This window comes from Balaenoptera musculus, chromosome 4 (genome assembly GCF_009873245.2).
Source record: "Balaenoptera musculus isolate JJ_BM4_2016_0621 chromosome 4, mBalMus1.pri.v3, whole genome shotgun sequence".
Taxonomy (NCBI): domain Eukaryota; kingdom Metazoa; phylum Chordata; class Mammalia; order Artiodactyla; family Balaenopteridae; genus Balaenoptera; species Balaenoptera musculus.
Window position 1 is genome coordinate 5,185,270 of NC_045788.1, and position 15,994 is coordinate 5,201,263.

General features: G+C 42.5%; 1 protein-coding gene across 4 annotated transcripts in view; it reads left to right on the forward strand.

The window, feature by feature from the left end:
- ZNF385D (zinc finger protein 385D) overlaps nucleotides 1-15,994 on the forward strand; it is a 953,569-nt gene that overhangs the window by 630,355 nt on the left and 307,220 nt on the right. The window lies entirely within an intron of this gene.

Here is a 15,994-nt window from a genome sequence, read left to right on the forward strand (position 1 = left end):
GAAGGAGAAATGGTGCGGCGTGGGAAAGTCATGGGCAAACTCAATGGAATGTAAAACAAAGTTCTGTGCTGTGGATGCCGGGGAAGCTTAGTCCATATCCACGGTTCATTAAGCATGTGGGTTTTTCCCTAATTCTGAGGCAGAAAGGGAAAACATTCTTTGGTGTGCGGTGCTTGGGCAGCTGAGAGCACGCTTCCACGGTATCCCAGTTTTCCATCCAGCTAGAGCAGCCTGGCACAAAAGGCATATTATTTTAAACCTTTAGAGGTCTCGGAGCTGTTAAATGTTTGTGCAGTTTAGTTGCGTGCCGTGGTGGAAACCTCCCTTAGGTTTTCTGCGGAGCTGCCTGCCTTTCCAGAAAACATGTTGAGGCTTAGATCTGGGCTCTTAGTGGAGCGGTGTTAAGTGGGCTGGGAGCTGCACATTTGCACTGTAACGCTGCAACTTACTGATGGGGAGAAGGCAAAAGCCTTGCCTAAATAGGAAGCCAAGGAATTACACGGAATATCCTTTCCTCCTCCCTGAAGTTATGCTTTCCTTCTGTAAGTTTCATCCCGCATCATCACCTAAGGGCATCTCTCTGATATTAAAAGGTTTGTGAGAGCAGCTGAAGAGGGGCGAGGGTTCCATGATGCAAATGCTCTGGGTGATTAGTTGACTTGCTTGGAAATATGTAAGCTAGAGTCATTTTTCAATTAAAGAGGTATTTCGAGAAACTTGCGCTGGGGCAGTATTAGTTTCTCGGTTGTTTATTGCTGTGCGTACTATTTGTTTTGTTCGCTCGAGCCTTTGAAACATTTGCCAAAGTATGCAAAAGCTGAATGCTTTTTAGTTGTCTTGACAGCAGTTTTGATTTCCCTTTAATTTGCGTCATGTTAGGAAATAAGTCTTAAAAATAACTAAAACCGATTTTAAAGAAAGGCTCCTCATTTGATAGACAAATTTAAGCAGAATCCAGAGTTAACACTCTTTCCAGGGGGTAGTGATAGAGGTGGTAAGCGTGTTAATTGGCAATTCATAAAATAGCAAGTGTTTATTGTGAATGTGTTTGACACATGCAAAAGCTTGTAAAGATAATATGTCTTTTGGACAAAATAACATTTCAGCATCTGTAATGGTATTTGAGAGATGGAAAGGAAGATTTTAATGTTAGCTTAAGTTTTCAACCTCTTGCAACAATGCCTAAGGTGATGGTGGTGAGGATGTAGTGTTAACCAGAGCAGTGGTGTAAAAGTACTGGTCCAGAGGCCATCTGTGCTGTACTGGATTTTCCTGTGTCTCTTGGAGAAATATTCGCTGGGCCAGCTCGTATTATTAACTGCATGCTCGTCCAGCCGTCTTGTAAAGCAGGGTGATTCACAGGGCAATTAGTTTCACTGTGTAATGCAAGTTTTTAATAGCACACATTGAAATGTGATGTCCTGCTTCAGATGAAATTATACTCTTTTAAAGGCAAGGCTAAAGTTGCCCTCTGTGTCATGAGCACGGTTCGGTCTTACCATAATTCCGGCATGAGATATGGTTTTCTATTCTCGGAGGAAATCGTGTGTATTTAGGAATGCTGTTTCTTTCAGGTTCTGTTATGCAGCCCCTCCCTCAAGCTGTTTGGCATCCAGAACTCTGGGAGCCCACCTGTCTCTCATAAAATGTGTGGTCCATGATCTAGGGTCAGAATTGACAATACGACCCAGGCGTGTTAAGATTCAACAGCATTTTAATGTTGCACATCCTTAACAGTATGTATGTGTGTGTGTATGTACGTAGGCACATATGTGTATTTATGTGTGTGTAGCTATTTCAGGTAATTTTTCAAAACAGTGCTTTCACTTTGCAGTTTGGTCACCCAAACTGTGACTTTCTTCTTCATTTTTGAACTGCAGAGGGTTTATCAGCTCAGGGAGAACAGGGACAAAAGGAAAGCAGGGCTGAATTCTTGGGCTTTTCTGGTGATTTGCGAGAATGGGGTAGAGGTGTCAGAAGTCTTTTATTTGTGTCCCCAGCAGGGAGTGATGAAGAGCATGGTGATGGTCTAACACCCGAGGAATTGGTATGCAAGCAGGGTATTTATTTCCCTTGTAAATAATCTAATTTGTCAGTTTTGCTCGCCTGCTATGCCTTTCAAGTTTAACTGAAGACTCATTGCCTGGACAGATTGACCCAGACTCTGCTTCTCTGTAGACCCCCTTCCCCTTAGGGGCTGGACACTGGGACCCTGTCCTTTCTCAGTTGGAGTCAGCTGTGTGTGTGCAAGTTGGTGGAATAAGTAATATTTCCAGTTCTCCAGAATAGCTCGTGTTTTGAGTGTGCTGTCTCAGACTCACGAGGCTAATGGACCCTTTTAATGACTTAAGCCTCACTCTTATCTCCTACTGAAATTTTAGGGCAGTGTTTTCAATAATTGTTCATTTGCACTGACTGCGCAGTAACTTAAGAGTTTGCTGTTCGGTCACCGTGGATACGTTTGTTACTTATTCTGTGGATCTCGCATTCATTACTTGGAGTTAAGAATCAGGTTCACACGGGAGAAAGAAGAGAGGAAAAATCCCAGCAAGCAACCTGATTGGGATTTACTGTAAAAGCAAGGGAAAATCATAAAGACTTGTGAAGTTACCCTGTCCACCCCCAGGAATATTTGACAGACTTAAAAATGGCATGTGCCGAGGATGAAGAGCCGTTAACAACAATTGATCCGGAAATAGGGAATTCCCTGGTGGTCCAGTGGTTAGGACTCTGCGCTTTCACTGCCGAGGGCCCCGGGTTCAATCCCTGGTCGGGGAACTAAGATCCCACGTGTGGCAAAAAAAAAAAAAAAAAAGAAAAAGAAAAAGGTAGTATTATGATCCTCAGTTTGCAAATGAGACCTAGAGATAATAAATAAGAAAATAAATTTTAAAAAAATTGATCCGCAAATAACAACAAGCAGCTGCAAGACTTCTCAGCGGATGAAGGCAGTGGTCCTGGGCGGCTGTCAGTACAGCAGACCTGCCCCGTGTCACCTGGTTACAGTTGGGTCAGGGGACAGCGCTGGCATGAAGGGCAGGTGCATCCCAGCAGAAGTCTGTAACCATGTACTGTCTCCAGTATGTCTGAATCATCTTCCCCTTCCATCTGGCTGCACACATTTCTCCACTGCTGGCGTGATGAATAGCTGCCCGTGGTCCTGCCAACCTCACAAATTGTCCACAGTTTGCCAGAGAGGTGCCATGTCACAGCCCTTGGCCATCAGGAGAGAAAATGGGAGCCTGATGGCACTGAGGAAATTCGATGTGGCCGAAAATCAACCAGATGGAGATTCTGGGGGTACTTACAGCCAGGCAGGGGCGAGGGTTTGCTCCCTGAGAATCCTGCTGCAAAAAAGAAAGTATGCACCTTAAACAAATGAGCAGAACTTGAGACAAATATTAGAGCTCCCTCTCAATGCTACTATTCATGGCATATCCATTAAACCCGGAGAAAAGGGCGAGCAAAATTTAGAAAGTGCGAATGAGCCTTTCAAGTGCAGCGTGCTGCTAATTGTGAATCAGCTGTCTTCCTTAAAATGCCTTAGAAAAACATGAAAAAGACTTAGCGCTGTGCCTATCATAACAAGAAATACTTGATGGAGGAAGCTTTTAATACAACAGCTAGAAAAAAAATCTCGTAGGAAAATTCTAGACCAGCAGCCTATTCCCCTGCCTATAATAGCCACGTTTGTACATTGTCATAGGAAGGACTTTGTTTTTCCGCTGGGATGTTTAGAACATTCTCCAGTCAGCGTTTACACTTTTGGTTGTGTTAGAAAAGCAGTTACCCGGCAAGGCTACAAGGAAGGAAATGTGCAGAAAACAGCAGGCAGCAGAGAAAAACATTCTTCTTTGTGTGTGTGTTTTCAGTGGAAACATTTAACTCATCCTAATTAGTTGGTACTGAGTGATCTGTTATGGGGAATTAGGTCTACTTGAGTCCCTCAGGCACTCTGGACGTGTTTCTATTTCCCCGAGGTTGCCAGCGGGAGAGAATAATTCAGGAAGGAATTTGTTAGTCCAGGTTTCCCTTTTTGAAGTTTGAAGTCATTACCATTGTGTGCTATTACAAATGAATCTAAATGGCATGCAGTCAATTACTACATAACAGGGATGGCGGATGTGACAGGTGAATATTGTCAGAAAGCATCAGATGCAGGAAACTGAAATCTATGAGAACCCCCTCAAGACATTTCTCTTTCAGATTCATATGAATTTCTCATTTTCGGGAACCAAATCCCAAGGATGATCAAGATGTCAGTAACATGGATTCTTTATTAGGACCCTTAAATTTTGAGCTAAGTTTTTCTTCTTTTTTAAAGGACCTTCTTAGTTGCTGTAATTACATGGAAACGAGATGAGTTTATTTAAGGGACAAGTTCCAAAATTCATGAGATAATGACGACTTGCAAAGTTACCCTTTTGTGGGTGGCATAATTGTTCCAAAAAACAAGTGAAAATTTTAAATTAGTGTTTTCTGACTTCCACTGCAGAATATTTGGTCACAGCTGCTTTTGACTGAAATCTCCCTTGATAAGACCAGGTGTGTTGGCTAGCATAATATGTGTGTGTGTGTGTGTGTGTGTGTGTGTGTGTGTGTAAGTGTAACACTGGATCCTAAAATAGTGCCTTGTTATATAAATACCCAAATTTTATTTCTCATTCACATCTTTTGTATATTTGTAAATCTTTTCACATCATTTGAAAGGCAAAACTTTATTGATTTAATAAGATGGATATGAAACTATTTTGAGCACAGCTGGTTTTCAAGTTTATCAACAATTCTATACCTTAGATGTTTTTAAAGTCAAGTCATGAGGATAATGTTCAAGGCTTTTCCTGCTTAAGAAAGAGTGATGCTTGTATAAGCAGAAAACTCTTTCGACTTTGACCTTGAGAAAGAGCTGTTTCCATCTGTATTACACTATGAAAAACATGTCAAAAAACAACAAAGGCCATAGTCACTGCCCCCTCTCTCTCTGTCTCTCTTTAAAGAAGTCATTATATATCATTTCCCGCAAAGATTAGTTTTGCAACAGAATTTCACACATGATTGGTGGCATTAAGAGAAAATACAGCATAAGAGGTGGCTAGAAATATCAGAGCTTAAAGTGGTTGAGATCACGCTTGAACCAAATTGCTAGGGCTGAAAATAGGAAGACGCTTTGCTCTGTTGTCCCGTTAAAATCGTTACAAAGCAGCTGGAAGTCAGCCTTCTTTGAATGTGAGCTCCAGGTTTGCACAGCCTTTAAAATTGAAGGCATTTCCGTGAATCCCTCTGGATTCTGACCACTGAAATGCATATGGACTTGTATCATAGCACTGGATGGGATGAACTGAACCCCTTCTTCTTCATTACGTTTGTTTTTTTTGTTTTTTTGTTTTTTTGCCCACTTGCAGTAATCACTTTTCTGTAAGTAGGGAGGAAGGAGAAAATTTACCTGGGCCAAGGTCAGAGGGGAAATGGGCAGCAGTGTCAGCTGGTGGTCTGAGCAATGCTGTTTGCCCCAAAGTACAGCGGTGCCTGGTGGGAGGGAGCTGGGGACTGGGGGGCAGGGATGGGGCTGGGGGCTGAGAGTTCTTTCAATGCCTGAGTGTTGTTTAACCTCAGGTGCCCTCAGCACCCTGCTCAGCCCAGTGACAGGCACATAGGCACTTACAAATAGGTGTTGAAACTGCAAGATGAAATGGGTGTTGGAGATCAGAGAGGAAGGGAATCCAGTTCCTCAGCGGATCCAGAAGGCTGACGTTCCCTAGCAAAACTGGTGAATGTGAGTTGACAAGAGAAACCCACCTCTTTGCTGCTGAAACAGTAGCTGCTTCTTTTTGTTTGTTTTCGAAATGTCGAAGTCAGGACGCGCCTTTAGGTATTAGATATTTAAATGAATGTAAGAAATTCCACCCCCTTTTTTTCTGGTTCACTTTACATCTTTCTTCATAGGACTCTGCAGTGTGAAAGGAGAGGGACAGAGTTATAGAATATTAAGACTGATGTTCGAAAATGTCGGAAGAACACGCAAAATCATCAGATAAGATGGTAGAATTGCACTTTGTTTCAATCCACCTGGTCACAATGTCAGTTCTCAGCTGCACTTGGCTTCTGTGTTTTTATCCCAGATGTTGGCATTTTCTGTGTCTTTACTCCAGATGTTGGCATTCTCTGGCCATGAGGCTGGGATAGGCAGGAACCACCTTATGTGCAAGTAGCCGGAAATGCTCGGCAAGGCCACCAATTTCAAAAATTGCCATTTGTTAAGGCTGGGCAAAACTGCTGTTTGCAAGGCTTTTGTAAAGTTTTTCTTCACACTTACCTTTTCCATATTAATGCATTTTGCTGATGAAGGAAAGCACTTGTGGCAGATTGCTCTGAGGATAAAAACGCAATAATGAATGTAAACGTACTTTAATAAACGTGATCCTTGTAGAGCAATTTGTATTTTTTAAAATGCATCTACATTATTTTTTTATCCTCAAAATGACCCATTGTAGGAGGAAGACAAAATATAATTATTCCTCTTTTTAGATGAGGAATCTGAGCCTCAGATGGCTGAAACAACTTTCTCAAGGTCACACATCTAGTAAAAGTTAAGGCCAAGACTCCAATTCCGTGCTTTGAGGCTGATTTCAGTGCCCTTTACTCTTTATAGCAGAGCGTAGGGAGATATTTTTTATGAAAGGAAGATTCTTTGTAATAATAATGCTAGAAAGAATATTCTAGCTGATAGCTAAAGAAATAAATAAAAATGGTTGAGGTCTAAGATGTATGTGTGTTTTGACTTTGTGGATTCACAATTAATAACAGAAGTGTGAACCTAATCCATACTTTTATTATTCCGCCTTATTTTTTCACATCGAATAATAATCAGAAAAAATCTAATTAAAAGGCATGAATTGTCCTCGGGCAGGACCCTGGCTTTTTCTACTGCTTCAGTTTTCCCAAAGCATCGTCAGATATTAAGGCTTGTATTAATTATGTGTTACGTATACCTGCCGTTTCACTATTTAGCTCGATGCTTGTAAAAATAATGCAAGTCATTTGTACTACAGACTTTGATACTTACAACATTATCTCCAGTATTTGTTCCAGAAGGGAGTCCCAGCCTGGTCTTTATTCCATGACTGATAGAGAAGTAAAAACAACCTGCGTTAGAATCTCAGCCGTTCCACTTATTGGCTCTGTATTCTTGGGCAAGTCACCTCACATTTTGATATCCAGGTTATTCTGTGAAAGGAGAATAATGATAATGTGTTTCCCACAGTTCTCTTTTGAGGACTAAAATATACAAGGCATATAAAACTGCCAAGCCTCAGGAAGTCCATGGTGAGCCATCAGTAAAATCTGATTCTTTCTTGATTTTTCCCTCTATATTCAACCCAGTATACAAACGTGCAAAAATTTTTAAAAGTGATGATATCTTTCAGGGTCAAACCAGAAAACAGGAACCGTGTCAGCTAATTCACAAAGAAGGACTTTAATGCAGGTCATGAGTTATGTGGGTGATGGAGGAGCTGAGATGCCCCATGAGGGGTGCGGAGGCAACACAGAGGTTAGCAATAGCAAGAAACTGGTAGTGTAAGATGGAGAGAGACGAGACGTGGTCCTGGAGGCCAGGACCCAGGGCCTCCTGGCAGGAGCTGGAATCGCGGCAGGCCTAAGACACTGAGGATGGAAGGATTCAGCCTCAGGCACAGAGGGAGATGGAGAAATACCCTGACTTCTCTCTTGCGCCCGCCCTCCAGTGCATAGCCTCTGCCTCTCATTGGTGGAATCCAGCCAGAGGGCAACCAACAAGGCAGCCTGGGCAGTGCATCCTGCACCTGTCAGCACCTGGGCAGTCCAAAGTTTGAGAGACAGATCTCAGGGCAAACTGGCCACAGACCCGGAGGGAGATCTTACAACTGATATAAGTAGCACTCTAAATGAGACAGCGTCTCTGTAAAAATCTCTCCGTTATCAGTGAGAGGTTTGCTTGGGGGAGATGCAGGTAGGAGGGAAAGAAATATAGGTGAAGAGCTTTCAGCAGCTCCTCACCAATCCTCCCCGGTCAAGTTCCCACTTTGTCACTTTCTGGTAGTGTGACATTGGACACATTAGTGAATCTCTCTGTGTCAATTTTTCCCATTATACGATGGGTTAAAGGGTCTGTCTGACAGAGAGATTCAATCAGAGGTTGAAACACACTTCATAATCTGCAAAGCACCATAGGAATTGGCCTTGGTATGAGGATGTGAAAACCAAGTGCATTAGAAAGAAAAGAGCGGATTTTGAAAACATGACAATTTGGGAATATATGTTCAGCGATGCATCCCCGTGGAGGTATCTGTGTGCGCTGAGAAAGGGAGCATTTGGGTACCTCCTCAGATAGCCCCTGGTACTTTGGGGTTAGATGTACCGCCCAGGCCACTTCTAATCTTTTCTTTGTCATTATTCTATAACGAAGGGAAATGGCAGAAGCAGAGGCAGAATAGAGAAATGAGCAGGGCAGGAAACCTCCATAAAGACTCCATGCCCCGTATTCCTTCCTGCCCAAGACTCTAATGGGGACAGACAATTGAAAGCTGAGGGAGTTTATTAATAGTTGCTTGGGAAGGAAAGAGGGATTTGGTATCGATTTTTATCTATCCTTCTGTGTGTTGCTCGACTTTTAAACACTGATTTCTTTGGCTGACCGGCCGTGCTATTAAAAAAAAAAAAAAAAAATGAAGGCAAAACTTTCTGCCCTTCCTGTATGGAATTATTAGCATCTGTCTCAAAGCCTGCTTCTAAAGCTCTGCGACAGTTTATAACTTATGGTGCCCTTGTCATGAGGCAACGCGGAGGTTACTCACAGGGACTGACGCCCTTGCGATGCGCAATCCGGAAGCCACGTGATCAGCGCCACGTGTTTCCATTAGCTGCCCCAGGAATGGCAGGCTGTAACTTACAGTTTTATGGGGATACTCAGGATCCATGTCCGAAGGAAGCTCTATCAGTGAAATGGTGCATTAGAAGTAGATGGCTCAGAATTTTTCTTCTTCCTTAAAAAGAAAACAGAGTTGTGTAAGATCCTGAATACTAACCTTCTGGTAAATTAGTTCGTTTGGGAACTTTTTTTTTAATATCTTTATTGGAGTATAATTACTTTACAATGGTGTGTTAGTTTCTGCTTTATAACAAAGTGAATCAGCTATACATATACATATAACCCCATATCCCTTCCCTCTTGTGTCTCCCTCCCACCCTCCCTATCCCACCCTTCTAGGTGGTCACAAAGCACCGAGCTGATCTCCCTATGCTATGCGGCTGCTTCCCACCAGCTATCTATTTTACATTTGGTAGTGTATATATGTCCATGCCACTCTCTCACTTCGTCCCAGCTACCCTTCCCCCTCCCCGTGTCCTCAAGTCCATTCTCTACATCTGCGTCTTTATTCCTGTCCTGCCCCTAGGTTCTTCATAACCATTTTTTTCCCTTACTTTTAGATTCCATATATATGTGTTAGCATATGGTATTTGTTTTTCTCTTTCTGACTTACTTCACTCTGTATGACAGACTCTAGGTCCATCCACCTCACTACAAATAACTCAATTTCATTTCTTTTTATTGCTGAGTAATATTCCATTGTATATATGTACCACATCTTTTTTATCCATTCGTCTGTTGATGGACACTTAGGTTGCTTCCATGTCCTGGCTATTGTAAATAGAGCTGCAATGAACAGTGTGGTACATGACTCTTTTTGAATTATGGTTTTCTCAGGGCATATGCCCAGTAGTGGGATTGCTGGGTCATATGGTAGTTCTGTTTTTAGTTTTTTAAGGAACCTCCATACTGTTCTCCATAGGGGCTGTATCAATTTACATTCCCACGAACAGTGCAAGAGGGTTCCCTTTTCTCCACACCCTCTCCAGCATTTATTGTTTGTAGATTTTTTGATGATGGCCATTCTGACCGGTGTGAGATGATATCTCATTGTAGTTTTGATCTGCATTTCTCTAATGATTAGTGATGTTGAGCGTCCTTTCATGTGTTTGTTGGCAATCTGTATATCTTCTTTGGAGAAATGTCTATTTAGGTCTTCTGCCCATTTTTTGGATTGGGTTGTTTGTTTTTTTGATATTGAGCTGCATGAGCTGCTTGTAAATTTTGGAGATTAATCCTTTGTCAGTTGCTTCATTTGCAAATATTTTCTCCCATTCTGATGGTTGTCTTTTTGTCTTGTTTATGGTTTCCTTTGCTGTGCAAAAGTTTTTAAGTTCCATTAGGTCCCATTTGTTTATTTTTGTTTTTATTTCCATTACTCTAGGAGGTGGGTCAAAAAGGATCTTGCTGTGATTTATGTCATAGAGTGTTCTGCCTACGGTTTCCTCTAAGAGCTTTATAGTGTCTGGCCTTACATTTAGGTCTTTAATCAATTCTGAGTTTATTTTTGTGTATGGTGTTATGGAGTGTTCTAATTTCATTCTTTTCCATGTAGCTGTCCAGTTTTCCCAGCACCACTTATTGAAGAGGCTGTCTTTTCTCCATTGTATCTTCTTGCCTCCTTTATCAAAATTAAGGTGACCATATGTGCGTGGGTTTATCTCTGGGCTTTCTATCCTGTTCCATTGATCTATATTTCTGTTTTTGTGCCAGTACTATATTGTCTTGATTACTATAGTTTTGTAGTATAGTCTGAAGTCAGGGAGCCTGATTCCTCAAGCTCCATTTTTCTTTCTCAAGATTGCTTTGGCTATTCGGGGTCTTTTGTGTTTCCATACAAATTGTGAATTTTTTTCTTCTAGTTCTGTGAAAAATGTCATTGGTAGTTTGAAAGGGATTGCGTTGAATCTGTAGATTGCTTTGGGTAGTATAGTCATTTTCACAATGTTGATCCTTCCAATCCAAGAACATGGTATATCTCTCCATCTGTTTGTATCGTCTTTAATTTCTTTCATCAGTGTCTTATAATTTTCTGCATACAGGTCTTTTGTCTCCTTAGGTAGGTTTATTCCTAGGTATTTTATTTTTTTTGTTGCAATGGTAAATGGGAGTGTTTCTTAAATTTCTCTTTGAGATTTTTCATCATTAGTGTATAGGAATGCAAGAGATTTCTGTGCATTAATTTTGTATCCTGCTATTTTACCAAATTCATTGATTAGCTCTAGTAGTTGGCACTGTTGCCTGGTTTTTCCTAACTTCAGAAGGCTTAATAAGGGAGTTCCCTGGTGATCCAGTGGTTAGCATTCCAGGCTTTCACTGCCAAGGACTGGGTTCAATCCCTGGGCAGGGAACTGAGATCCCACAAGCTTTGTGGCATGGCCAAAATAAGTAAAATAAAATAAGAGGATAAAATGAAATAAAACGCTTAATAAGTAAGAACATCACTGTGAGAAGCCCAAGCCATGGACTTTACGGACCTCTTGGTTTCCTTAGAGAATTCGTCAGCTCCCGTTTGTGGAGAGCAGTGCTGGTGCTGACAGGTGGTGTGGCACCACTGACTGAGGAACGGAATTTAGCAGAGCCGGGATGCCTGTTTTTGTCCCAGATGCTGGCGTGAGTAACTTCATCAGCACCTCACCATCACCCTTAAGAGGAAGGCCAGTGGGTCTAAATCCTGGCTGCGCAAAGGAATCCCCTGGAGAACTCTGTAATTATGCTACCATCAAGGACCAGGGCACTCTGATTAAATCCACTTCTCTGGGCTGGAGCCCAGGCATCTGCATTTCTTTTAAAACACCTCAGTTGATTCTGAAGGACAGCCAGCTTGAGAACCACCAAGACGGGTGACTTTAACCACTTGACAGAGTGCACGCTGTGACTCAGGAGTCCCCACTTGCTGGGTCACTCAGGCAGTGGGGTCAGGACTCCAACCCAGGTCAATCTGAGCCCAGAGCTTATGTTCTTTCGTCTCAACACACTGCTTACATTGAGGGAAATCAGTCCATGGCATGAAGTCTGGACCTGATTACAAGCTGCTCTGTGCTACCCCGTCCAGCCCCTGCCTCAGTTTATAGACTGGAAGTCCCTAGGGATGAACCCTCCTCCCCTGTCCTTGGGACCCTTTCTAGAGCTGGCACCCAAAAGAGATGCATGCTGTGCAAGTTGATTTTGGATCACAGTGGGATGGTTCTGGAAAGGATTTTAGAACTGTGCTTCTCAAAATTTAATGTCCATACAGATCCCCAGAGGATCGTATTAGAACACAGATCTTGGTTCAGCAGGTCTGGGGTGGGGCCTGGGATTCTGCCTTTCAATGAGCTCCCGGGAGATGTCTGTGCTGCTGGGCCACTGACCACACTTTAAGTAGTGACTCTTTAGCGATCATTTAGCTGACCTGTGGCTTTCTGCTGACATGGAAAATCAGGTCTAAGTCTCCAACCTGTGTTCCTCTGTTTCTATCGTACAAGGTACTGAATGGTCCACAGTTAGATTTCCACTTAGGGTGACCAACCATCTCACTTCTGCCTGAGACTGAGGGGTTCCCCAGGACGTGGGACTTTGGGTGCTGAAATGAAGTCTCACGCGGACTGGGGTGAATTGTTCACCCTAGTTCCAGTAGCTCAAGTTCGAATCCTAGCTTCAGTACTCAAGACCCAGCTCCCCACAGAGAACTCGGGCAAGTGACTTGCTTTCTTTGAGCCTCCATTGCCCTATCTGTGAAATAAGAATAATAAATGAAACTTCCTAGAATACTTACAAGGATTGAATTAGATGGTGTACGCAGAGTACTGGGCCTGCTGTCACTATATTCATCCTGACTAAATATTGACCTGACTCAGCACTCCCCTCCATCACTGAAAAGAAGAAACACCCCAAAGATCAAGTGTAAGTGGTCATGGACCATCTATATTGCACCATCTCTGTACAGAGAGGGCAGCTTGTAAATTACCTCCTGCCCACAGATATGATGGGCAAGCCGGGGTGAAGTCATTCTCCATTCAGCGTGCGGTTTGCCTACCCCGAATGTCAATACTAATGATTTTTGCTTGTTGTTTAGGGTAAGAGAGGCCTGGCTAAGGCTTGGCCACCTTGGGACATTGTGAGCTGGCCCCTTGTGTTCTGTTGACCTTGTTTATCCATTAGTGTTTTCTCTGAGCGTTGTAACAGCTTATGAGGGCGGCTGCAGCTAATGATTTGTTTTTCCATCTCCTGACCCACCCTTGTCTTAACAATCGATAGCCTTAAAACAACAGGCACACAAACAGACAAGGCAGCTTCCACTGAAATGCCCATGCTCAGTTGGCCTCATCTTGGGTGAAAGTGGCTGGCTTTGCCCGTCCTTACCTGGGAAAGCCGATTCACTCACCTGTCAAATGCCAACCGTTTATCAGAGCACTTAGTCTGCCAAATATGTGACGATTATGTGAGAAGCAAAGTGCACTTTTGTTTTTCTATGAGGACTAGTAAGTAGGGCTGCTCCAAGCAACAAATTATTCCACAGTAGTGGTTACCTGGCCTGAACTGCTGCCTACTAGCATTTTAGACGAGAAAACAAATGAACAACAGAGCAGAGGCTACTCTTGCGCTTTCCTTGAGCATAAAATGTGACTGCAGGAAGGTTCCAACACAGTTGCACTTTCACTTATGAACATCTTAAAGGCAAAATTGGGAGATTTTTTTGTCTCTGGTCCCATCTCTGCTTGCTGTAGTCAGAGCTGCTGCCATTCTAACATATGCTCTTTGACGTATGGAGTCAAAGTCTCCATTTCACAGACAGGAAAATAGAGGCCAAGTGCTTGGTGAATGCACGTATCTGGCGCTAGTGAAGAGGCTCCGACCACAACTTACAAGCCAAGCCTCGATTCAGTGGCGTGAATTTGCAAAAGTGGCCGCGAGCCTCAGCTTCCAAATCAGTAAAGTGAGACAGTGGTAACTCACTACTAAAAATAGCTGAGGTTTATTCAGTGCTTGGTCCCTGCCAGCCACTGTTCTCAGGGTACGGGCCCCACCGCTCCTCCTAACGGCCTTGTTGGAAGAATGATCAGTGTGCCACTCTGCAGATGAGGAAACACGAGTACAGAGAGTGCGAGCAAAGAGGCAGCAGCAAGTGGCCGGGCTGGGTCAGCCCCTGGCCACACTGTTTGGTGTGACCTTGAGTAAAACTCAGCCTCTGAAAGCCAGAGCGCGGGAGCACATCCTCAATACGCAGATAGATCATGGGTTTTTGGAGCAGGCAACAAACTAACACGTGAACCAACACACAAGCAGAGAGCATCTCAGCTTGTCCGCCAAGCACCCACCTGCTGGTGGGGCCTGAGGCTGAGAGCAGGGAAACATTCCAGCTCCCTTCCAGAAAGGGTAGGAGACAGGAAGTCTTGTTCATGGAACACGCAATGCTCCAAAGTCAAGGCTTACACAGACTGCAAATGGCATTGATAGTTGGTCTCCCTCTGCAGGAGCCGTGCCTGGGGGCCTGGCCTCTGTGTGTATGTGTTCCTGACACAGCGGCGACTCTCTTCCAAATGGAACAGCGATTTCTTTCTCACTGGCTTCTTCCTGGGCACATTGAATGTGCCAGGTGTGGGGCGATCTTTTCTTATCAGATAATAATCCGAACTTTTGGGGGGTTTCCTAGAACACCAGGAACTGAGGGAGACCATGACATCTTTCTATACCCTCAATAGAATATTTTCTATTTTTGGAAAAGGTAATAATACACGTACAGTTTTTGAAAGAGAATATCATAGAAGGGCAAATAGTGAAAACGAAATCTTCTATCCCCACCCTAGTGCACTCTGTTTTATTCGAGAGACTGCATTCTACAGAAGGGGAAGGGGGTGGATGAAGGTGGTCCAGCTATAAGATCAATACATCCCAGGGGTGTCATGTGCAGTGTGGTGACTATAGCTAACAATACTCTATAATATATTTGAGAGTTCTAGGAAAGTACATCTTAAAAGTTCTCATCACAAGAAAAAATTACAACTATGTGAGGTGATGGATTTTAACTAGAGTTATTGTAGTATTATTCTCAATATATATACACATCAAATCATTACGTGGTACATCTTCAACTTATACCATGTTATATGTCAATTATATCTGAATAAAGCTGGAAAAATAAACTCTATGGAAGGGTATATGTATACACCCCCCTCTTGTTGTTACATGGAATGGAAACATACCATGTCCCCTGTTTTTCATATTGCTTTATTCAGCATATATTGATGTTTCTATTTTTTTTTAATTTTATGGCTACACCGTTTTCTAATTCAGGAACATATTGTGATTTATTTTACTGGCCCTTTTAAAAGAAAAATAAGTTCTTTTCATTCTTTCACTAATAAAAACAATGAATATCATTGTGCATACATAATTCTTTGTGTACATGTTCACATATATCCATAGAGTAAATTTACAGAAGTGGAATTTAGGGGGAAGGCATATTTAATTCTCATGGGTATTGCCAAAGTGTCCCATGGAAATTTTTTATTGATCAATTTCTACATATATTTCTTTCATTAAAGAGTAGAGTAGGTGCTTTCAAACTGGTAACCTCTTTATGTGAAAACTGCCTTGCAGACTTCTCAGAGCATGAATTCTCAAAGTGGAACAAAATGAGTGACTTTCTGCTTTTTCGTCCTTGCGCTCCCCTCTCCAATCTATTTCTCCACTTACTTCCGTTGTGCTACTTCCATATGGATATTGGTTTCAATATTCAAAAAAGCTATAATGCCATAAAATCGAAAGATACCCTGTGCTTTCAAATGGGGATGAATGCAACAGAAAGAATGCATCTTGTAAGTGGGGCTGTGCCATCTTGCCTCAAAACTAGAATGCAAATCCTTGAAAGAGCTCTAATTCAGTTAGATCTAAAGCCAGCTATGGTTGGAAGTTTCATTTTCTTTGGAGTCCATAGCCATTAAAAGGTAAAAGCACATTTGCCTAATTCTGTATTTCAGTGATTTTTTTTTTCTTCTATTCCTAACAACTCCATGTTCTTCTTCTTATTTTTTCATCATTGCCGTTTAGAAAACATTAGACCTAGAAATAATCTGGAATGTCTATAGTGTGTCTCTATGGTAAAAA